This window comes from Anabrus simplex, chromosome 1 (assembly GCF_040414725.1).
Source record: "Anabrus simplex isolate iqAnaSimp1 chromosome 1, ASM4041472v1, whole genome shotgun sequence".
NCBI lineage: Eukaryota > Metazoa > Arthropoda > Insecta > Orthoptera > Tettigoniidae > Anabrus > Anabrus simplex.
The window spans coordinates 1,652,572,350-1,652,596,938 of record NC_090265.1 but is presented as its reverse complement, the minus strand read 5'-3'; positions in this window follow the sequence as shown (position 1 = coordinate 1,652,596,938).

The window sequence follows — 24,589 nt, the reverse complement described above, 5'->3', positions numbered from 1 at the left end:
CCGGCGTTTGCTCTATTAACCAGCGTTTCGTCTTAGGTCTGACACTAGACTCTTCAGAGTGGGATGTGTCAGACCCTACCCACTGACGCTGGGGTGTATGCAGGTGAACTTATCAGAAGCTTATTTATGAAGCACAGTCTGATAACTGCATACGGGAGATAAAACTCCACAATGGAATTAATGCCCGCCTAGCAATTCCAAATGGAAATTCTAAGTTCCCATGGAGGGAATTAGACCTAAGACGAAACGCTGGTTAATAGAGCAAACGCCGGAAAAGCCATCCATCTAATTTTTGATCTGATTTTTGATATGCTCTATTGGTGGAAAAGAATCTAATTCCCTCCATGGGAACTTAGAATTTCCAAGGGGAGGATTGTTCAGAATTTCCTAAAGTAACCTTCACAATTTTATGCATGAAGAATGACCATAATTAGTTGGACTGGTGCTCAAGCCTATGCCAATAATACACTGAAACAATTTTCTTACGCCAGGCTGAGTGGCTCAGGTGGTTGATACACTGGCTTTCTGATACGAATTTTGCAGGTTCGATCCTGGCCCAGTCCGGTGGTATTTGAAGGTGGTCAATTACGTGAGCCTCGTGTAGGTAGTTTTACTGGCACGTAAAAGAATTCCTGCGGGACAAAATTCTGGCACCTCGTCGTCTCCGAAAAAAGCAAACGTAGTTAGTAGTACGTAAGGAAAAATATGATTATTATTGTTTTCTTACAGTAAAAAAAAAAAAGCTGACCGGATTTGAAACTCATGGCTTTCAATATTCAGTTTCAAGACTACCATGATAACCACTACGCTACAGACTAACAAGTTTTCAATTGTGAAATTGTCTGACTCGTTGGCTGAATGGTCAGCGTACTGGCCTTCGGTTCAGAGGGTCCCGGGTTCTATTCCCAGCCGGATCGGGGATTTTAATCTTAATTGGTTAATTCCAGTGGTCCGGGGGCTGGGTGTTTGTGCTGTCCCCAACATCCCTGCAACTCACACACCACACATAACACTATCCTCCACCACAATAACACGCAGTTACCTACACATGGGAGATGCCGCCCACCCTCATCGGAGGGTCTGCCTTACAAGGGCTGCACTCGGCTAGAAATAGCCACACGAAATTAAAATTTAATTAATTGTGAAATTCATGGTACTATTTAATAATGTGGACCCTCAAATTTGAGATTTCCATATTTGTTAATGTTATAGGTTTTACGTTCCACTAACATTTCTAGAGTATTTGATTGATTTCTTAATACAGAAAAGAATGTAACCTCAACACTGATGCGAGGTCATTACTTTTTTTAATACTTGCGGTCCTTATCAGTTCCCATGCCATTGTCTTGCTGGGTAATTTGTTCAGCGCATAACGCTCTTTTTGGAATATAACTGCAATGTAAGTGACAAACACCTATACATTATAAACAACGCGCCATTGCGCCAAGAATCATACAGATGGCAATATGTTATTGGAGAGTTGGTCACACCATGCCATGTAGGTAGCAGCACTGTCGACTTTCTCGCTGAAAACAGCAAGCTGTCCGGTATCGGTGTATTAAAGTATTTGGTGGCAGCGGCGTACAGATACAGCATATTAGTGGTGTAAAAATGGGAAAACACAGAGAACTGCCTTACAGCTGCCTCTCCAGAATGCAAACTCAAAGCTGCGTGACGTTTACCGCGTAGCCATCTCGTTTGGTATCAGCTAGGAAATAAAACGCTAGAATATATAATTTAACTTCATTACGATGTGTAATCTTCCCCGGTAACTGTATAACTAGTGAAACTGAATCATGATATAGCAACATCAATGCTTGATCTTGCTGTTGCAGATAACGGTATTGTGTTAGAAAGAAGGGGTCTCCCGGGCGCAATTATCTTTTTATTGCCCTGTTTGGTGACCAGCTTTTCTGAGCAGTAGTCGAAGCTGAGTGGACTCAGGGTATCTCTTCCATAACTTGAAAGTAACGGACATGAAGTTAACGGCAGTGATTGCTGGTACAAATAGGTGGAAACAATGGGATTAAGGTACTTGGAATAAGGAGATAAGGATTGCGTTTGGAATTCGGTCGATGAATCTGAGTGAAGATTAGCGGAAGATAGGTTGTGCAGGAGAATAATTGCACTACCCACAGAGGATAGGAAAATCATAGGGAGTCTAAGGCGACGAAGGTTCGACTCAGCTTTTAGTTAATAGTTGGGAATTAAACCAAACCATTAAACTGGTAACAAAGATAACAAGGTACCACGGAGGAGCTTATTAATTCAAGATTCTTTCGGCTGAAAGCTGAAGGGTACAGCAGTTTATGATGAAGATGAACGGTATAATGAACCAAACCCAAATCCCAAACCCCATGGCACTACAGCCCTTGAAGGGCCTTGGCCTACCAAGCGACCGCTGCTCAGCCCGAAGGCCTGCAGATTACGAGGTGTCATGTGGTCAGCACAACGAATCCTCTTGGCCGTTATTCTTGGCTTTCTAGACCGGAGCCGCCATCTCACCGTCAGATAGCTCCTCAATTCTAGTTACGTAGGCTGAGTGGACCTCGAACCAGCCCTCACGTCCAGGAAAAAATCCCTGACCTGGCCGGAAATCGAACCCGGGATCTCCGGGTAAGAGGCAGGCACGCTACCCCTACACCACGGGGCCGGCGAGCTGTATAATGATGATATAATGAAATACGGTTTCGACCATTTACAACGAACGAGAGAATGGGGGAAGGCGTTACTTGGAATTTTTAACTGAAAAGGGAACGCTATATGTGAGCCGGATTGATCTGGACCTATATATTTCAATATCATCAAGTTTCTGCCCCTTTTGCAGAGCAGCTTTCCACTAAATCAGCACGATTAATTCATTTTTTTACTTTAGTTTAACTCTCATGTACTTATCATTTTTCGTTATTGACTGCTTTAGTTTAACTTAAGTTTAGTTTCGCCTATGAATCAACAAACGACTTTCCATTTCTTGTCATTAGAGCGCTGTCTTGCCCTGTCTATCAGAAAATCAAAACTGCCCATACCGACAGAACTGAAGTCGGTTGGGGTGGGGTTATATAAAACTTGGGTTCCGTAGCAAAACAGTATGTACTAAGTAAATAATGCAGTAAATAATCAATATTCTACATTAACTGGAGAGAGGGGAGCGTTGTTCCTGTCCGGATCAATAACTATCATAATTCACTAAATAACCTACAGTAGGTACAGGGTACAAAGAACGCTGAAACGATGTATCAAGGAACAAAAGAAGTGTTTGACGCTTGCAATAATGTATGTATGTCCAATCCTTGTCCCATTTAACTTTTTCACATTATAGAAAACACTCCATTTTCCTAGTTGGCTTAATGTTCCCTGGACCTGACTTACTTGACTTATTTCCCTTAATTCCTACGTGGAATATAGAGACTCGACCAAATTTCTCCAGCTTGCTCCGTCTGCTGCCAATGACTTCACCTCCCTCCATGTCTTGCTGACTCCAGCAAACTTCCTGTCTATGCTACAGCATACACATGTGAACGTAAGCAGTTTCTCAGAAACTCATTTTCTAAGAGATGGATTGGAGGTTGTATGGGTGTAAACATTTCCACAAATTACAAATTATTTTCAACTTACAAGCCCTGAGAAAATGTTGGGGGAAAATTATCGGGATGTTAGGAAGGTGAGGGTAGATACCACATCAAGAAGAGAAGCTCTGTAGTAGTGATCCCGTTGGATGACAACAGACCACGCGGCCTGCTACATACAGTAAATCACCATTATTCTGCATTAACTGAGGGAGATGGGAGGGTTGTTCTTGACCGGAATTTCAAATATCATAAACCATTAAAATAACCTGGGTACATGGTGTAAGGTACAATGAAATGATGTACTGTATTCAGCATCAAATTAGGTTTTTTACTCTTAAAATAGTACCAATGTCAAATTAATCTACAGAAAAGATGCAATTTATATACAGTATAACACATGATCTTGAATGTGTTATGGCTCAATATTAGAAGAAAGGAAAAGGGTCTCATTTAATAACATGGATAGGTTTCTTGAACTGGGGGTATATCTGGAATTAGCTTAAGCAATTTAGCGTCGACAAGAAGCGGCACCGTAACCACGCAAACAGTTTTCGTCAAATGGATGGCAAAACGACGCCATTTTGGTGGACGGAAAGATACGGTTTGGAAGATGATGATGTTGGACTTATTAGACCTACACTTAGTTGCCAAAAGTCACCTGAAGGTGTGTCGCATTAGGAAATGTGCCGTGTTTGACCACTGAGCATTGCGGCTAGCTGCGGCGTAGCTGAGCAGTCTGTCACAGATACCATTCTCGTGAAGATTGCAAGAAGTCGCGAGTTAACCGACTTTGAACGTTGGATGATCATTGATGCATGGCACTTGGGTCATAGCACTGCGGCGATTACACGCGAATTCGGATTCCGGTGTCGACAATGTCGAGGGTAGATCTTCAATATCGCAGAGAGAAAATTACCACCAGCGTAAGCCACTGCACGGGAAGACAACAGGTGTTTGACGAACGGATATCACGCCGCCTCCGCGGAACCATATTAGGTGCTTAACGGGCTACAGAGAATTGGATCACCGCCCAGTTGAATTTTGGGAGTCAGGAACCCAATGCTACCGGAATTGAACCTCATAGGCTTCACCGGCCGATGACCAACTCGTGTCCCTTTGCTGACACGCCGACGCATAGCTTAACGAAATGAATGGACCTGGGAACATAGAGAATGAACGAAGTAACAGTGGCGGCATGTGATATGGTCCTCTGAATTCCTGTTCCAGTTGCATCGAGCTGATGGACACGTGAGAGTTTCGTGTATGCCAATGGAAGCTATGGACCCTGCGTGTCTACAAGGTTGTGTAAACGCAAGAGGTAGCTCAGTTCAGTTCTGGGTGCGGTTCTCATGGTCGCAATTAGGCCCCATTGTCCGGCTGTAGGCAGCGATGACAGGTGTCCGTTATGTGGACATTCTTTCAAGACCATCTGCATCACTTTCTGGCCCTGGAGTACCCTTATTGTGATGCCATTTTTTAACAGGATAATACGCCATGTTATCGCTCTGCCGTGGCACGCAGGAGGCTGGAGAAGCACTCCAGTGAAGTTACGACCATGAATTGGACATCCAGATCCACCGATCCTAATCCAGTTGAGCATATGTAGGATGCTGTTGATGCTGATACACGTTCCATGAACTCCGCACCAACCACACAAGGCCAATTGTGGGCAGCAGTGCAACATGCGTGGGTCCAGATCCCTCCAGGACGATTCCAACACCTTGTAGAGTCAATGAAGAGCAACTGGTTATTAATATATCACATTCAGTGTCTTTCCATGAATTTTTACCACTCAGTGTACAAGGAGAAACTCTAAAAACAATGGCGAGGAATGTTCGCATCATTGTCTTATATTATTTATTACTTACAGTTTTATTCGATGGGGAGCTAGCAATATTAATGGGGCTCATGCAAGAAAGAAAGTAGAACTGGCTGAGTCAGCAAAGAGCATGCATCTGGATGTGCTAGGATTAAGCGATATTCGGGTAAGGGGATATAAGAGGAAGAGATAGGAGATTATAAAGTGTACTTGACGGGTGTTAGAAAGGAAAGGCAGAGTCTGGGGTAGGGCTCTTTATCAGGAATACCATTGCACGCAACATAGCTTCTGTTAGGCACGTAAATGAGCGAATGATGTGTGTAGATTTGTCAGTTGGAGGAATTAGGACTAGAATTGTCTCCGTGTACTCACCATGTGACGGTGCAGATGAGGATGAAGTTGACAAGTTTTATGAAGCAATGAGTGATATCGTGGTCAGGGTCAACAGCAAGGAAGAATAGTGCTAATGGGCGATTCCAATGCGAGAATTGAGAATAGAACTAAAAGGTACGAAAGGGTGATTGGTAAATGTGGGAATGATATGGAAGCTAATGGGAATGGGAAGCGTTTGCTGAACTTCTGTGCTAGTATGCGTTTAGCAGTTACGAATATATTCTTCAAGCATAAGGCTATTCACCGCTACACACGGGAGGCTAGGGGTACCACATCCATAATAGATTATATCTTAACCGACTTTGAATTCAGGAAATCTGTTAGTAATGTACAAGGTTTCCGGGGATTTTTCTATAATACAGACCACTATCTGATCTGTAGTGAACTAAGTATCTCTAGGCCTACGGTAGAGAAAGTGAAATCTGTCTGCAAACGAATATGGGTAGAAAATCTCCAGGACGAGGAAATTAGACAGAAGTACATTGATATGATTAATGAGAAGTTTCGAACAGTAGACAGTAAGCAGGTTCAGAATATAGACAGTGAATGGGTGGCATACAAGGATGATGTAGTAGAAACAGCAAGGGAATGCCTAAAAAAACTGTGTGTAAAGATGGGAAATGAACATCTTGGTGGAATGATGAAGTGAGAGCAGCTTGTAAACGTAAAAAGAAGACTTATCAGAAATGGTTACAAACAAGGGCCGAGGCAGGCAGGGATTTGTACGTAGATGAAAGAAACAGAGTGAAACAAATAGCTGTTGAATCCAAAAAGAAGTCATGGGAAGACTTTGGTAATAACCTGGAAAGGCTAGGTCAAGCAGCAGGGAAATCTTTCTGGACAGTAATAAAGAATCTTAGGAAGTGAGGGAAAAGGGAATTAACAGTGTTTCGAGTAATCCAGGTGAACTCATAATAGATCCCAGGGACTCGCTGGAGAGGGGAGGGAATATTTCGTACATCTTCTAAATGTAAAAGGAAATCATCCTGGTGGTGTTGCGAACAGCCAAGCTCAGTGGGAGGAGGAAAATGATGTTGGTGAAATTACGCTTGAGGAAGTGTCATAAAGCAGCAGGAATAGATGAAATTAGACCTGAAATGGTGAAGTATAGTGGGAAGGCAGGGATGAAATGGATTCATAGAGTAGTAAAACTAGCATGGAGTGTTGATAAGGTACCTTCAGATTTGACAAAATCAGTAATTGCACCTATCTATAAGCAAGGAAACAGGAAGGATTGCAACAACTATCGAGGTATCTCATTGATTAGTATACCAGGCAAAGTATTCACTAGCATCTTGGATGGGAAGGTACGATCAGTCGTTGAGAGGAAGTTGGATGAAAACCAGTGTGGTTTCAGACCACAGAGAGGCTGTCAGGATCAGATTTTCAGTATGCGCCAGGTAACTGAAAAATGTTACGGGAAGAATAGGCAGTTGTGTTTATGTTCCGTAGATCTAGAGAAAGCATATGAGTGGGTACCGAGGGAAAATATGTTCGCTATACTGGAAGACTACGGAATTCAAGGTAGATTATTAAAATCAATCAAAGGCATTTATTTTGACAATTGGGCTTCAGTGAGAGTTGATGGTAGAATGAGTTCTTGGTTCAGGATACTTACAGGGGTTAGACAAGGCTGTAATCTTTCACCTTTGCTGTTCGTAATTTACATGGATCATCTGATGAAAGGTATAAAATGGCAGGGAGGGATTCACTTAGGTGGGAATGTAGTAAGCAGTCTGGCCTATGCTTACGACTTGGTCTTAATGGCAGATTGTGCCGAAAGCCTTGGAACTTGAAAATAGGTGCAATGAGTATGGTATGAAAATTAGCCTCTCGAAGATTAAATTGATGTCAGTAGGTGATAAATTCAACAGAACTGAATGTCATATTGGTGATACAAAACTAGAACAGGTCGATAATTTCAAGTATTTAGGTTGTGTGTTTTCCCAGGATGGTAATATATTAAGTGAGATTGAATCAAGGTGTCGTAAAGCTAAGGCAGTGAGCTCGCTGTTGCGATCAACAGTATTCTGTAAGAAGGAAGTCAGCTCCCAGATGAAACTATCTTTACATCGGTCTGTTTTCAGACCAACTTTGCTTTACGGGAGCGAAAGCTGTGTGGACTCAGGATATTCAAGAAGTAACAGACATGAAAGTGGCAAGAATGATTGCTGGTACAATCAGGTGGGAACAATGGCAGGACGGTGCTCGGAATGAGGAGATAAAGGCTAATTTAGGAATGAACTCGATGGATGAAGCTGTACGCATAAACCGTGTTCGGTGATGGGGTCATGTGAAGCGAATGGAGGAGGATAGGTTATCTAGGAGAATAATGGACTCTGTTATGGAGGGTAAGAGAAGTAGAGGTAGACCAAGACGACGATGGTTAGACCCAGTTGCTAATGATTTGAAGATAAGAGGTATAGAACTAAATGAGGCCACACCACTAGTTGAAAATCGAGGATTGTAGCGACGTTTATTGAATTCACTGAGGCTTGCAGACTGAACGCTGAAAGGCATAACAGTCAATAATAATGTATATATATATATATGTATGTATTTACCTATTTAAATGCTTTAATTTTCCCAATCACCGTCCATTCTGAACATAAGTAATTTACCAAAACCTGTGTTTGTTCATTAACGTATAAAAGAAATGCGTAGATTTAAAAATGTTTGGATCAGAGATCTATCTGGAGTTACATTCATCAATTTTCCGACAACATGGTATTTATGGAAATTAGTTCGTTTTGTAAGCCTAAATGCGTATTCCATGATTTTATGTTTATCTTTGTAGTTGAGAAAATAGCATTCTTTATTTTAAATTTTACATCGTTATACCCGACAAAACAGCACTGTTCATTTGGTTTTTGCTTTTTTTTCTCCCAAAATCTCTTCATCGTTTCGATGAGTGTTTTCATGCATTCTTCTGTCCATATGTTAGTGGTTCTTGCGTTGTTTCCGTGCATATCGATTTTTATTCGGAATTTAAATCTATCCGATATAATTTCCCGGAGGTCTGGCCTAATTTCACTAAGTCAGTTGTTCTTGGTTTTTAATGAAAGGGCATCGCTGGAATTTCTCTTAGTCATTCTATTCTCGCCCATTTTGAGAATATGCCCATAGAATTTCAGTCGCCTTTTTCTGAAGGTGTGTGAAATTTTTTGGCACGGTAATGTATATCCTGAGATTTCCTTCCCATCCAGATTTCAGCTGTTATAATCATTGCCCCAGAGGCGTGCGAATGGCTTCGACATCCGCCACAATTCCGCAATCCTCGCAGCTAGATTGGGACTTCATTTATTCCATTCCTGATCCGATCGAATGAGTGGAAAGGGGCTATGTATTTTCATGTTTCCATCCCTACAAACTAGGATGAAAATATTCCATATAATTTCTTTTCCTGCTTTTCTATTTTATTATTATTATTATTATTGCTACTTGTTTTACGTCGCACCGACACAGATATGTCTTATGGCGACGATGGGACAGGAAAGGCCTAGGAAGTGGAAGGAAGCGGCCGTGGCCTTAATTAAGGTACAGCCCCGGCATTTGCCTGGTGTGAAAATGGGAAACCACGGAAAACCATCTTCAGGGCTGCCGACAGTGGGGTTCAAACCCACTATCTCCCGAATACTCCTGCTTTTCTATGTCTTTGATTAATGATATATTACCCATCTCTTCGCAAAAAGTGCAAACATTTCATTGCTCCTGTAAACATTAATAATGTCCTAAAAACTGGAAAGCTAAAGAAATTATTATTATTATTATTATTATTATTATTATTATTATTATTATTATTATTATTATTATCATTATTATTATTATTATTATTATTATTATTATTATTATTAGAAATACAGATAAAATCTAGGTGTGCTAGGATAACTTATTCTTAAGTTGTGAGTAACACATACAAGGGTAGCGAGAATGATTGCTGGTACAAATGGTTGGAAACAATGACAGGAATGTTACACGAAATGAGGCTTGGTTAGATATGAAATCGCTGGATGAAGCTGTACGTATAAATAAACTTTCGGTTGCGGGATCATTTGAGGTTACTGGGCGAGGATGTGTACCTTGGAGTTTAATGAACTTATCCATGGTGGGCAAGAGAAACAGGAGGAGATCCAACCGAAAAAAGGTTAGAAGATTTTCAAATTTAAACATAGGGTTGTGGATATAAACGTGGGCACAGAGCCATTTGTAAATAGCGATTATGAAGGGATTCACAGTATTTCTGACAGAATGCTGAAAGGCATAAACAAAATATATGGAGAAACGTATGTAACACAATTCTTTACATTGCCATTTTTCATTTACCAATGATCTCTTTCTTAAAACCTGATTGCGATTCTTACGTGCAGCCAAGGGTTCATATGTTCTTGGTGTTTATAATTTTACATCAAACTGTTCAAGTTTTGACCTCCTATTGTTTTTTTATCCTCCACAACCGAGTTCATTAGGTCACTTACTTTTTCTGTAATTCAGGTCACATGGCTCGTCCATTGATGTGCATCAAGTGGAATGGTTACGTCAGAAATACGGATGTACTCCGAACGGCCTACTGCTACTACTGAAACTTTTTCATTCCTCCCCTGAAGGGGGAGCCGGACCTCGTAGATGGTAACGCCGTCTCTCAGGCCGGGATATTTGTTACGGTGAAGGAGATCCACAGAGAAGGTGAGGGGATTGGTGGCCGTGTCCTACAATAGGAACTGCCCCGGCATTCGTGCTCAGTGCCTGGAGAATGGAAAACCACAGGAAACCTTTATCAGGACAGCCGACGATTGGGGCCAGCCGTGAGGTCCATTTTTGTTCCGTTTCCCGAATGCAGAGGTGTAGAGCCATGGTAGAGCAGTGGCTACCCCTAGTCTGCTCGGTCGGCCGACCGTAGTGCAGAGTTTGTGGGCTTGTGGGCCGAGACCCACTCTACATCCACCGACCTTCGAAGGGCAAACCTATCAGGAATTTAGACACTGGTCGCTGAAAATCAATTACAAGTGACGGGACATGTAATTCGGATTCAAGACCACCAGCCACCTGAAGTGATCGTGTGTAGTAAGTTACAGGATAGGAAAAGGAAGGTTGCAACATATATACTTCGTTTCAGAGACGCTCTGAAATGGCGTATCACATCAAACAGCGTGGTCTTGGCCTTGAGCGTTTGGCTTGTTATCGTTCCAAATGGCGTAACATGGTATGTGAAGAATCTCGTCGTTATCATGCACGAATGCATGACTTCATCTGCACATGCCTTCAATATCTGCCAGAAAGTTTTCTCAGCTTTAAATTCTTTATAATATAACTGTAAACATATTTCCAATGAAAGTTAAAAATACATTAATCGAAGCACTTGTAATGCCACATTTTGACTATTGTGACATTGTTTCAGGTGATGTGTGGTCACATGTTTTCCTCAGGCTGCAGCGCGCTCAAAATGCATGGGTGAGCTATGTATGGAATTAAAGAAAATATGACCACGTGTCATCATCTTTCCTAGAACTAGAGTGGTTGCGACTCTATGTACGCCGTATCCATCATGCTTTGTCTCTCCTCCACCGGGTTCTTATTACATCTTCCTTATCTCACATTTGTTCGCGTTTCAATTACTACTCAGATGTTCATAACAGAGATACAAGGTATCAAACATCAGACCTGCTCGTCATTCGTCACCATCGAACTGCTGTATATAACAACTCATTTTCTATGTATGCCGCACGAGAATGGACATATTCACTGGATGTCATCAGAGGAATACCAACCACTGTGTCATTTAAACGAGCACCGGGCGAATCCCACTATCGGCAGCCCTGAAGATGGTTTTCCGTGGTTTCCCATTTTTACACCAGGCAAATGCTGGGGCTGTACCTTAATTAAGGCCACGGCCGCTTCCTTCCAACTCCTAGGCCTTTCCTATCCCATCGTCGCCATAAGACCTATCTGTGTCGGTGCGACGTAAAGCCCATAGCAAAAAAAAAAATTGTAAACGAGCGTTAAGAGGTAGAGCATGATACGAGTGAACTATGCATTTCTGGTCTTTCATTGATCGTGCTGTTATTATTATTATTATTATTATTATTATTATTATTATTATTATTATTATTATTATTATTATTATTATTATTATTATTATTATTATTATTATTATTATTATTACTCTTGTAAGTATGTATGTCTCACTGGGGTAGAATTTTACTTCAGTTATATACATTGATTATGTTTAATAATTGCGCTTTAATTACGCCACTATTAACTATGGGTAATGTATACTAATAGGTTTAATGTAAGGGAAGGCCTAATGGCCGTAACTACTCAAGTAAAGATTTATCAATCTATGTGTATAAGCAAACCGATGTTTACAAAAAGGAGCAATTTCAGGTGCTTGATGAGAAACGGGATGAAATTAAGAATAGGCGGAAGCAGCAGATCATATACACCTACAAAGCCAACAACATTATTGAATGCATCAACTGTCACCGTCCCTTCGAAACAAAAATTGGATTCAGAGTTTACATTCCAGCGTATCAGAGAATTAGAAATAGCAACTGAGCAGTAGTCGTTGTAGTGTACATTATAGTCGGTTACGGCCAGGAACACAAAAATATCTTTGTTCAGTGCATTCGGTCCTAACTTGGCAATCTGTTACTGACTTCTTATTCTTATTTCGGATAGGGTTACTCGCAACCGTGCTTATTGAGCTATTAGACTATTATTTTTTTCCAGTATTGCCGCATCTTCTCATGTTGTAGCCCATTTCCTTCCTCCACCGAGCAAGTAGCTGCGCGGTTTGAGTCACGTAGCTTTCAGCATGCATTCGGCAGGTAGTGAGTTCGAACCACACTGTATACAGCACTGATTATGGTTTTACCGGACAAGTGTTTGCGCGGTTTGGGTAACTTAGCTATCAACTTGCATCCAGGATTTATTTATTTATTTATTTATTTATTTATTTATTTATTTATTTATTTATTTATTTATTTATTTATTTATTTATTTATTTATTTATTTGTGTCGAAGTTAGGACTCATGGTCCTCTCCTACACTTAACCACATCATTGTACAGAGAAATTGTGGAGAATATTAAATATTTCAAAATGAAATAATTTTAAAAATATTCAAAATAAATGCAATATAATACTTATACCAATATGCACATTATCATTTGTCAAACCACGAAATGAAATTTAATAAAAAATAAGCTTAAATTATGTTGCCATTGATGCTTTCACGGCCCGTACTTATAGACATGATAATGGGTTCGAATCCCAATGCCGGCAGCCCTGAAGATTAATTTCCGGGTTTCTCATTTTTACACCAGGAAAATGTTGAGGATGTACCTTAAGATCACGGTCGTTGCCTTCCCACGCCTATCTCCCTCCCATCGCATCGTCGCCATAACAGCTATCTGTGTCGGTACGACGTAAGGCAGGTTTAAAAATAAATCTTACTGTTTTCCATGGTTTCCCATTTTTGCACCACACAAATTCAGAGGCTGCACCTGAATTAAAGCCATGGTCGTTTCCTTTCCACTCCTTGCCATTTGCTATCCGGCCGTTGCCATAAAACCTATCTATGCTGATGCGACCTAAAGCAAAAACTTTTTTTATAAGCCAGCATTTCCCTGGTGTGCTAATGGGAAACCATGGAAAACCGTTTTCTGGTCTGCGGATAATGGTGTTCGAGCCTACTATCTACCGAATGCAAGCTCACAGCTGCGCGCCCCTAACAGCAAAGCCAGCCAGCAAAGCTTTGTTCATGATTTTTCTCACAGCCTATGTGTTTTCTGAGTTTTTTAGCCGTAGTTCATTTTTTTGCCAGAAGGTGAACAGGTGATTGATCAGTCTGCTGGAAGACAACATTTACACATGACCGTAGAAAACTACCCCCCTCTCTTCGTTACGGTTGGATAGCCACTCTTTCTAGAAGTAATTCTCTGAATTGTTATGCCTCCGGTATTCCCCATCTCCTCATACCAGAACTAGGATTTTTCTGAGAATTCTTCTCTCACTGACTCCCAGTCCTTCATTCAAGAATTTCAGTGTTTGTGGTAGATACTCCATTGCAAACAGGGCTTCCTGGCGAATGACGGTTTTGTAGTGTTTCAGCTTCAGTTTTCATTACTGGCAACGCTCGTTGTAGATATTTTTAGTCAGTAGATTCTTTAGTTTAGCTTGTTAATCATACGGAGAGTGCTGCTTTCTATGGTAGGTTCAAATTCATATTTACCGTACTTTATTATTATGGTTATCATTCTTCCTTACCACATCTATATAGTAGCAATCATTCTTATTCGTGTCTCATGTTTTTAGTTTATGAACAAATATCCACCGGTATAACTGGTTTGATTTCGAACTCCTTGTGTTAACTATGTTTAACATTTCACACCTGAATTTTATTTATATAAATGTAACATGACATTCTAGGTTTGACAAAAGGCACAGAATAATTACACAGTAAATTTTTGTATGAAAGGTGATAGTCTTAAAAATAACTTATTATTTACCATGTTAAATGACATGAACTCCATATAAATGATGCAGAAGAATCGAGACCGAATATATGTTTCTTTTACGTAGGACTTTTTGAAATGACAAAATGAAACGCATCCTTTGGATATAACTTTTACAAATTTTAAGAACTGTATTAACATTCTCTCTTTTTTTTTTTTTTTTTTTTTGCTATTTGCTTTATGTTGCACCGACACAAATAGGTCTTACAGCGACGATGGGAGAGGAAAGGCCTAAGAAGTGGAAGGAAGCGTCCGTGGCCTTAATTAAGGTACAGCCCCGGCATTTGCCTGGTGTGGAAATGGGAAAGCACGGAAAACCACCTTCAGGGCTGCCGACAGTGGGATTCGAGCCCACTATCTCCAGATTGCCTGATACTGGCCGCACTTAAACAACTGCAGCTATCGAGCTCGGTGTATTAACTTTTATGACACACAGATCTTCGATTGAAAGTGACTATGAAAGGTGTCATTGTACTTCAGATGTTTATGACTAAGTGGTTTACATGAGGTGTACTATATGCGAAAAGTGCATGTATTCCACTGTGTAAAGTAACGTCTTATTAATTACTAGCAAATGTACCCGTGCTTCGCCATGGTATACTACACTGCATACGTATTTTTCCTTAAATTACTGTAAAGGCAGATTATATTAAATGGCATGTGTCCTGGCGGTACCCGAGAAAAGAAAAACAGGGAGGACACCATACGTTGCTTCCGATGTCAGGTAGGCATTGGGAAAGTTTTGTTTGTAACGGCAGGCCACATTTCCTACTGCACATCACAATCGAGTTCAGGAGTTTATACAATAACGGCAGGCTAACTTGGCAACCGGCATTCAGAGTAGAGATTGAGAATTTTCAGTATAGAGACAGACCACTTCTAATGTCAGTCACAACCTAGTTTGAGATATTTGATTATGATCGAGAAATACAGCGCTATCCAACGTATCTACAATCGAGACACGACAATAAGTCATAGGACCAAAGTTGTAGATCTCTCCAAATTGAACGGCGATTGTGCTATGTGTTTTGTAATACGACTTACCGTTCAGCCACCAACTACCCGTGTACGATTGTAACTTCCAACGGTATACCGCCAAAATCCCGCAGAATGGCCGCTTGACGTCTCTCTCGCTTTCTACACAAGGAACAACCACGAGTTTACAAGAATGATGACGAAAATTGCAATACCTGTCTTCCCTGCTGACAAGCAGTCAGAGACGTTGCCATGGTAACCTGCAGGTTCATTGACGGTCAGTCAGGCACTCAATGCAGAGCATGAGACCCACAGAAAATAGTAATTTTCTCCATCATGTGAAGAGTAAGCGAAATTATGCACACAACAAAAGTTGTTTATTATGAGTGGACGTTTCACATATAGTCCACGTATTTTACAGAAAATCAATAGTAAAGAGAAAATGGAAAAGAACGGTTTTGATTTTCCTATAATTCAGAAATTATTAAGTCATATGCATATCAAAACCTTCCCCGGGATGCGTATAATCTAAATATGAATTTTGGTCGAATTCTATCCAGCCGTAGCGAGCTCGATAGCTGCAGTCGCATAAGTGCGGCCAGTATCCAGTATTCGGGGGATAGTGGATTCGAACCCCACTGTCGGCAGCTCTGAAGATGGTTTTCCGTGGTTTCCCATTTTCACACCAGACAAATGCTGCGGCTGTACCTTAATGAAGGCCACGGACGCTTCCTTCCCACTCCTAGTACATTCATATCCCATCGTCGCCATAAGACCTACCTGTGTTGGTGCGACATAAAGCAGCTTGCAAAAAAAAAAAAAATACTATCCAGCCGTTTTTCCGTAATGGTGGAAAAATAAAATAAAATAAATCGGATAAATATCTGAAAAATTGGAAAAAATCATAAATTACAGGCAGCAGACGCCCTACAACTTCATTTATAAAGGTGAAGTCGTATAGCACACTCGTAAGAATATTGTGGTTCATTTACACATCGATCATTGATTCTAATTCCGGTAAATCACGATAGATGGAAATATATTACCAAAGGCTAAATCGAAGAAGTTCACGAACAGGTTGAGAACCCTTAGAGGTGTAAACTCAGGCGAAATATTAAAAATAAATGTATGAAGTGGTGTATATTATGAAGTACATTGAGGATACATTCTTGATTATTCGACTTCCCTCACTGTATTTTCTTATTCGAAATTCGTATTGAATTGGAAGCTGGTCCTTCTTGCACCCAGCATTAATGTATTTCTGTTTTTGTGCCGTCACAATATTACGTAACAATTGTACGTTTGAATCAATAACAGAATTGCCAGTGAGTGAGTGAACAAGCTAATGGTGTGTATCTAGCACCCAGTATTTGTAAAAGTAGATGAAGGAACCAGGAGAACAAGTGCTTGCCTTTCCCCAGGAGGCTCGTTTGACCTCAGCAAGGAAGCCGAGGAATGCTTGGATTTCCGGAAGGTGCTATACGACTTCTGTAATCAGGCGTTCTTGCTCATCCTAGCACTTTCTCTCTCTTTATCTCTTCTGCTTCTTTACCTTCTCTGCTTTTTTTCTGACTTTCCTTAAGTTAATCTTCCTAAGGCCATTTTCTCTCCAGCTCTTTTTAAGTGGAGAGACGTTTTGTACTTTGTTAGTAAGAAAGTATCTGCTTTCCACGGAGAATTCTTCTCTTTTTAATCTTTTAATAACGTTTGGTTGGTCGGCTGTGTATCACACTTTATCTCTGTTTTACACTCGTTTGTTTATTCGAAGAAAGATATTAATGCAGCTCTTTATTTTGACTTTTGTTGATCTCTAAATTGTGGGATAATCTTCTTTAGCTAGTCCGTACATTTCGCGGAACCTGGATAATTAGCGTTACTTTCTTTGCTTTGTACTTACGGTGTAGAATTATACAACAAATGATTAATGCGTATGGTTGAATTTATTGGCAGGCTAAGGAGACTGCATATTTGCGATTCACGAGTCATGTAATGAGCTTGGCACAGGTATTTTACACATTATTTGTCTTAATCGTATGATTCCAAAGTCTTCTATTTAACTGATTTGTTCTAGCGAACTATGTACCGACTTGTTTAGCATATCAAAGCACGACTGTGCGTTCTTGTTATTTACACGCTTTCCAGTTAATGCCTCAGATTAAAATGTTAAACCATTAAATCTTTGTGTGTAACTCATAGAGCTCATTTACTAAAATATAATAATAATAATAATAATAATAATAATAATAATAATAATAATAATAATAATAATAATAAGAAGAAGAAGAAGAAGAAGAAGAAGAAGAAGAAGAAAAAGAAGAAGAAGAAGAAGAAGAACTGAAGATTGGAAAATAGCTTTGATTCATCTATTACACAAAAAAGGCAGCATGAAGAACATCAACAACTACAGAGGAATATCTTTGCTGCCCGTGACTTACAAAATTCGCTCAACAGCCGAACAAATCCAAAATCTCAAAACGATCATCAGATATTGTACACTAAGGTCCAAGCAGTATGTGTCTGTCTTTGTGGACTTCAAGAAAGCGTACGACTCCATTGACATGGAAGTCCTGCTAAACATCTTAAATGAATTTCGAGTTGATTTGAAACTGCTAGCATTAATTAGAGCCACCCTGACCGATACAAAATCCAAGGTGAAGTTCCACGGATGTCTCTCGCATTCCTTTGACATCAAAACAGGAGTCCGACAAGGTGATGGGCTATCGCTGATACTCTTCAACTGTGTTCTTGAAAAGATCATCAGAACCTGGCGGGTGAGATTACAGGAAACCAACTACAGTCCATTAAGAATAGGAACCAAATCCAAGGGGATCGCAACAGACTGCTTAGCATTTGCCGATGATATTGCTGTTTTCTCAAACGACTTAGAAACCGCTAGAGCTCAAGTTGAAATTTTAAAGGAAATTGCCGAACAAACTGGTCTGCAGATATCGTTTGAGAAAACAGAAATAATGACTAATATCAAAGAGGCTCCACCAAAACTCCATACAAAATACGGGGACATCACCTTAGTAGACAAATTGAAATACCTGGGTGAGATCATCATGAAAAATGGACTGGACAAAGAAGCACTTCCGGAGCGAGTAGGCAAACTGGAAATAGCCTACCAAACATCCTGCATAATCTACAACAAATATGCCTTTCCCGAAACACCAAGATACGTCACTATGAAACAGTTCTGAAGCCAGTAGTTCTACATGCAGCCAAAACCCTGTCTGTAAATGCCAACAAAGGACTCCTTGAAGAACTGGAGAAAAAAGAACGCAAAAATTGTGAGAGGAATCTTGGGATCAAAGTACAGAAATGGATCCATCAAATGAGATCCAACGAGGAAGTCAACAGCAAAATAAGAGAAAATTACCGACACAATCAGAAAAAAAGACGGGCACGATTTTATGGTCATCTGAAAAGAATGGACGGAAGAAAGTTAACTAAAGAAATCTTTCACATTCTTTGATTCAAACCCCAAAACCACAATTCCCTGGTTTAGAAATACCAAAGAAGACCTGCAAATACTACATATCTCAGCTGAAGACGCCCTTAACAGAAATCTCTTCCACAAGAAAATATTGACGAACGGGCTAAACCGAGACGAGCAACCGAAGAGAAGATCTGGTGCCCCTTGGACAGAGGAGCGTACGCAGGCACACTCACAAAGAATGAGGAACACTTGGGGTCTAAAGAAGGCCAAGCTCAGAGTCAAATGCAACAAGACTTAACGTGGTCCTTGATGGCCCCAGCGAATTATATATATAATAAAAACTTTGTCCTTTGACGTCTTTTCTTGCCCGATTTTCATCGTGCAGGCGATAAGGAGGCACGTAAGACTTTCAAAAGAGTATGGAATTGAAAGTAGTATATCCTGCAATGAAGATGTTTTTCCATATCTTTTTTATAAATTAATAGAGAAGTAGGATAACATTTTTAAACCCAAAATGGTACCTTACCGTGTTGTTTTTGTCGCACAATATCAGCACCAACAAATGACTTATCGAAAAAAAAAAAACAGTGTATTTGTTAAGGCCTTTATCAAAATTGTGGGCTAGAAAGTCATTTCATCATGACGTAGATTTTAATATGCCGGCTAAGCGAAAATATTTGTTATTGGACTGTCTCCATTTGAAATGAAATGACATGTCATACGACTTTTAGTGCCGGGATATTCCAGGACGGGTTCGGCTCGCCAGGTGCAGGTCTTTCTATTTGACTCCCTTAGGAGACCTGCGCGTCGTGATGAGGATGAAATGACGATGAAGACAACATATACATCCAGCACCCGTGACCGTTGAGCCAACGAGTTGGACTCTCCATTTGAAGAAACACAGTTACAGAATTTTTTTTTTTTTTTTTGCTAGTTGCTTAACGTCGCACAGATACAGATAGGTCTTATGGCGATGATGGGACAGGAAAGGCTTAGAAATGGGAAGGAAGCGGCCGTGACCTTAATTAAGGTACAGCCCCAGGATTTTCCTGGTGTGAAAATGGGAAACCACAGAAAACCATCTTCAGGGCTGCTGACAGTGGGGTTCGAACCCACTATCTCCCGGATGCAAACTCACAGCTGCGCGCTACTAACCGCACGGCCAACTCACCCGGTAGAGTCATTTCTGGTGAAGCACTGTATTAAGGAATACATTTTAAAAACGTTCAGATTTTTAAATTCACAATTTTCATAGTTATCTCTAAGGTGAAACAACAAGGTATGGTCAGATCTCCAGGACACATTTCTCACACGTAGAAGAATGATGTTTGTTATATGGGCATGGATCCAGAAACCGTTTACTTCCATGATAAAACTCATTTTTACAACTCCATTTATGTACAGGGTGGTTGGAAACAACATGAATCGAGTACATGATCGTTAGAGCGTTGGTCATACTGATAAGTGATGTGAAACCAATACGCCGATATCTCGCGGCGTTGTCATTTTATGAGCTGCTGAATTTAGCCAATCAGATCGCTTAGCGGTGTTGCTAAATCTGGACGTGGCTTGGTCGGGTTTGAGAACCATGTCAAGAAATGAGCATCAAGCACTAACACACCGTGAGTTTCAGCCAATGCCACAGTGGCGTGCTCGCTGTGGGCCGAGCCTATCAGCTGGGAGGTCTTTGTTTACGTCCCTCCCCTGGAGAAGTTCATTCTTCTATTGATGCTCTCAAGCCGGTCATAAGCCACGTGCAGGTTTAACCACACCACCTCGCAAAGCCCATCTGAAGTCGCCCGTGAAGCGATCTCCTAGGTAAACTTCAGCAGCTGATAACATGACAACGACGTGAGATATCTAATTATTTTTTTTCCAATTATTTGTCAGTGTTACCAACTCGCTAACGCTCGTATACCCGGTTCTCGTTGTTTCCGACCATCCTGTATGTTAATCATGGGAAACATACAAGAACAGGACGAACAAGCATACCACATGAATCTGTTTCTTACATGGAATGTTCAGAATGCCCTCCGTTAGCGTTGATACATGCTCCTACATTTCTACAGATGCTCCCTCTAACTGAAGTGGTTAAACATACCATCAACACTTCATATACGGAAGGTTTTTATGTGGTATGCTGGTACACTCAGTTCATGTGTGCTTCCCAATGAATAACGCACTACGTACAGTTGTAGAGACTGATTTCTAGCCAAACCAAACCCCATGCGCTACTGTACAGCCCTTGAAGGGCCCTGGCCTGGCAAGCGCCCGCTACTCAGCCCGAAAGCCTGCAGATTACGAGGTATCGTGTGGTCAGCATGGCGTATCCTCTCGGCCGTTATTCTTGGTTTGCTAGACCGAGGCCGCTATCTCACCGTCAGATAGCTCCTCAATTCTAATCACGTAGGCTGAGTGGACCTCGAACCCTCAGGTCCAGGTAAAATCTCTGATCTGGCCGGGAATCGAACCCGGGGCCTCCGGGTAAGAGGCAGGCACACTACCCTTACACCACGGGGCCGGCTATAGATTTATAGCATTTAAAAATAAAATATTTCCGTATTTAAGTCCATATAGCATACTTTCTTTTTGTACGTTTGAGAAATGTGTCCTGAATATTTGGCCTACCTTATTTTTACACCCTATACCTCGTTAGCTTACACGCTCCATTTGGTGATGCCGCACTTAAGTTTTGAATGAAAGACGGTATCTCCTTATTTACTATTTTATTGCAAATTTGTACTGGTAATAAACCATAAAAGAGGCAACAATGTCAATATTCAGGGGCTCAAAAGTCCCGCCTCGTCCCGATCGGGCACTGGCCATTGTTTAGCCTTTCGCGGGCGATTTAGCGCGAGAACTTCAAGTCACATCGCTTGCTTACTTTCACTACGTCAATGTCTACTGTGTGTTAGTGTCTGTGAAATGAAATGGCGTATGGCTTTTAGTGCCTGAAGGTCCGAGGACATCTTCGGCTCTCCAGATGCAGGTATTTTGATTTGACGTCCTTAGGCGACCTGCACATCGTGATGAGGATGAAATGACGATGAGGACGACACATACACCCAGCCTCCGTGCCAGCGAAATTAACCGGTTATAGTTAAAATTCCAGAACCTGCCGGGAATCGAACCCGGGACTCCAGTGATCAAAGGCCAGAACGCAAACCATTTAGCCATGGAGTATGTGAAAATGTGTGATTTCCTTAGATGGAACCACGATTATGTATGGCTGAAGAACCGAAACCGAAAGTCAGCCTCGCAAGGTAATATGTAAATTTATTATATTTAGTCCAAGCTATTATTTTAACTGTGGAATAGTGAAAAGTATGCCTTTTAAACAATATTTCACACTATGCGAATTTGTATCCACTGAGATTCAGTTCAGATGTGGGTTATTAGTTGCACCATATCACCCCTACCATGTCCGACTCGTTGGCTGAACGGTCAGCGTACTGGCCTTCGGTTCGGAGGGTCCCGGGTTCGATTCCCGGCCGGGTCGGGGATTTTAACCTTAATTGGTTAATTCCAACGGCACGGGGGCTGGGTGTATGTGTTGTCTTCATCATCATTTCATCGTCATCACGACGCGCAGGTCGCCTACGGGTGTCAAATAGAAAGACCTGCACCTGGCGAGCCGAACCCGTCCTGGGATATCCCGGCACTAAAAGCCATACGACATTTCATTACCCCTACCATATTAAGTGCTGTGTTGCATCTGTACCATGCGATGCCAAACATAAGTGTAATTACCTGCTGAATGTTACAGGCGATTAAATGAGGTAAGTTACCACTCCTAACATGTATAAAGGCAACTATACGTTGGATTCCATATGTTATCGTTCCTGTAGAACTCACTTTTGGGGAAAATGATCCGTTGGTTTCTTCGCTGGCAAAGAAACGCGAATAATTTCTTAGTCTCTAAGCTACTCCACTTCAATCAGCAAAGGTAGAATATAACACAGATTAAGACTAAGTTACTATAATAATTTTAATTTTGAACAGATAAAACTATTTTATTACCAAATATATAAACGCCAATAATATTTTGTACAACGCACTGTACTGTATTCATAAAAGTAGACTATGAAACGTATCTCAAAATAATTATTAAAATATCAGAATATTATCGATAAAATATATTCCTTTTACGAGGATATCAGAATGTGTAGTCTGAAAAAAATTACGTAAGAAACGTTTTCACTCCAGAGGTACTCTGATAAGGAAGTACAGGCAGTCAGTAATTAAAATTGCTTATCATTTATCTTTAAGTTCAATGAAATACCAGGCAATTTTCGAAAACGTCAGTCTATTATTAGCTTTGTAATAATGAGCTTAATTTCCTCACTCGAAAACGAACTATTGTTCCCGGATTTCGAGAAGGTAATTATATGTATTTTAAAGATATGTAAGTTACATTTCTATCTTTACATTAGCTTATGTATATCTACTTCTGCTTCTCGTATTTTTTTCTCTTTTAATTAGGTAGGCTGGTGGCGAACACATTTAACTCAAATGTTTAAACCTGTGTAGCAGGATGATTTCTTTAGAAATATTATCATCCAGTGTTGATGACTTGTGTCAAGGGACAGAATGCAGAGTAAGCAACATGAGAGGTAATCACTGTTTCATTTTTAAGTTTTAATCTGTAACTTGTACAATAACTATGGAATAAAGAGTTCAAAAGTTACAACAAGGTTGAAGTTGACTAGCTCGCACCATAAATTAATTACCTTCTCTGCTGCTGTAAAGCATGGATCGGGCGAATTAGCCGTGAGGTTAAGGGCGCGTAACTGTGATCATGCATCCGGGAGACACTGGGTTCGAATCTGACTGTCAGCAACCCTGAAGATGGCTTCCCGTGTTTTCCCATGTTCACACCATGTAAATGCTGGGGCTGTACCTTAATTAACGCCACGGCCGCTTCCTTCCCATTCCTAGGGCTTTCCTATCCCATTGTCGCCATAAAACCTATCTGTGTCGGAGCGACATAAAACAATTTGTAGAAACAGTGAACTCTGAGACAGCACAAAAATTAGTACATAACAACTAGTATTTTGATATGATGAATTCCCTTCCACAAATGGTAAACGAGCGCCTCGTTTCGTAAATAAAACTTGCAATGTGTTTATAGAAATGTATTCAACAATAAATAGCAGGAGGCTCTCCAGTCCGGTACTTTCAACTTATAAGTGTCCCACGTGCTCTAATGGTGAATGGTATTCCTAATCACTGGTTTACATAGGAGCGCAGCAAAGTGCTGTGTTTTGGATTTGAAACAAATAGCAGCCATTTTACTACTCACGTTCTGTAACAGAGTGCATTTGTAAACACGCCAAAGATGCAGAAAGTATTTAATAATTCATTCCTTTATATATGTGGCGTCTATAAAAGTAGGAAAGATCACAATATGAAGATACAGTTGGAATTCAAGAGGACAAACTGGGGCAAATATTCATTTATAGGAAGGGGAGTTAGGGATTGGAATAACTTACCAAGGGAGATGTTCAATAAATTTCCAATTTCTTTGAAATCACTTCGGAAAAGGCTAGGAAAGCAACAGATAGGGAATCTGCCACCTGGGCGACTGCCCTAAATGCAGATCAGTATTGATTGATTGATTGACATTTCACTGTACTAGAAAACTGTTCGTATGTGCTTTGAACGAGTCATTAGCTCTTAATTGCAACTTTCTTCGACGAAATACGTGTATAGAAAGCAGCGGGTATTTAGAAACTCCAGCGCGTACCGTCTGCAAGTTTTGGCTGCATTCCGACCAGGTTTTCCATAGATCAAAATTATGCCTTTGTATTCGTAGTTGCTTAACACACCAGCCATTTTCTGTGTGTTGACAGGAACTGTAGTGATACTAGACCAAATACTAG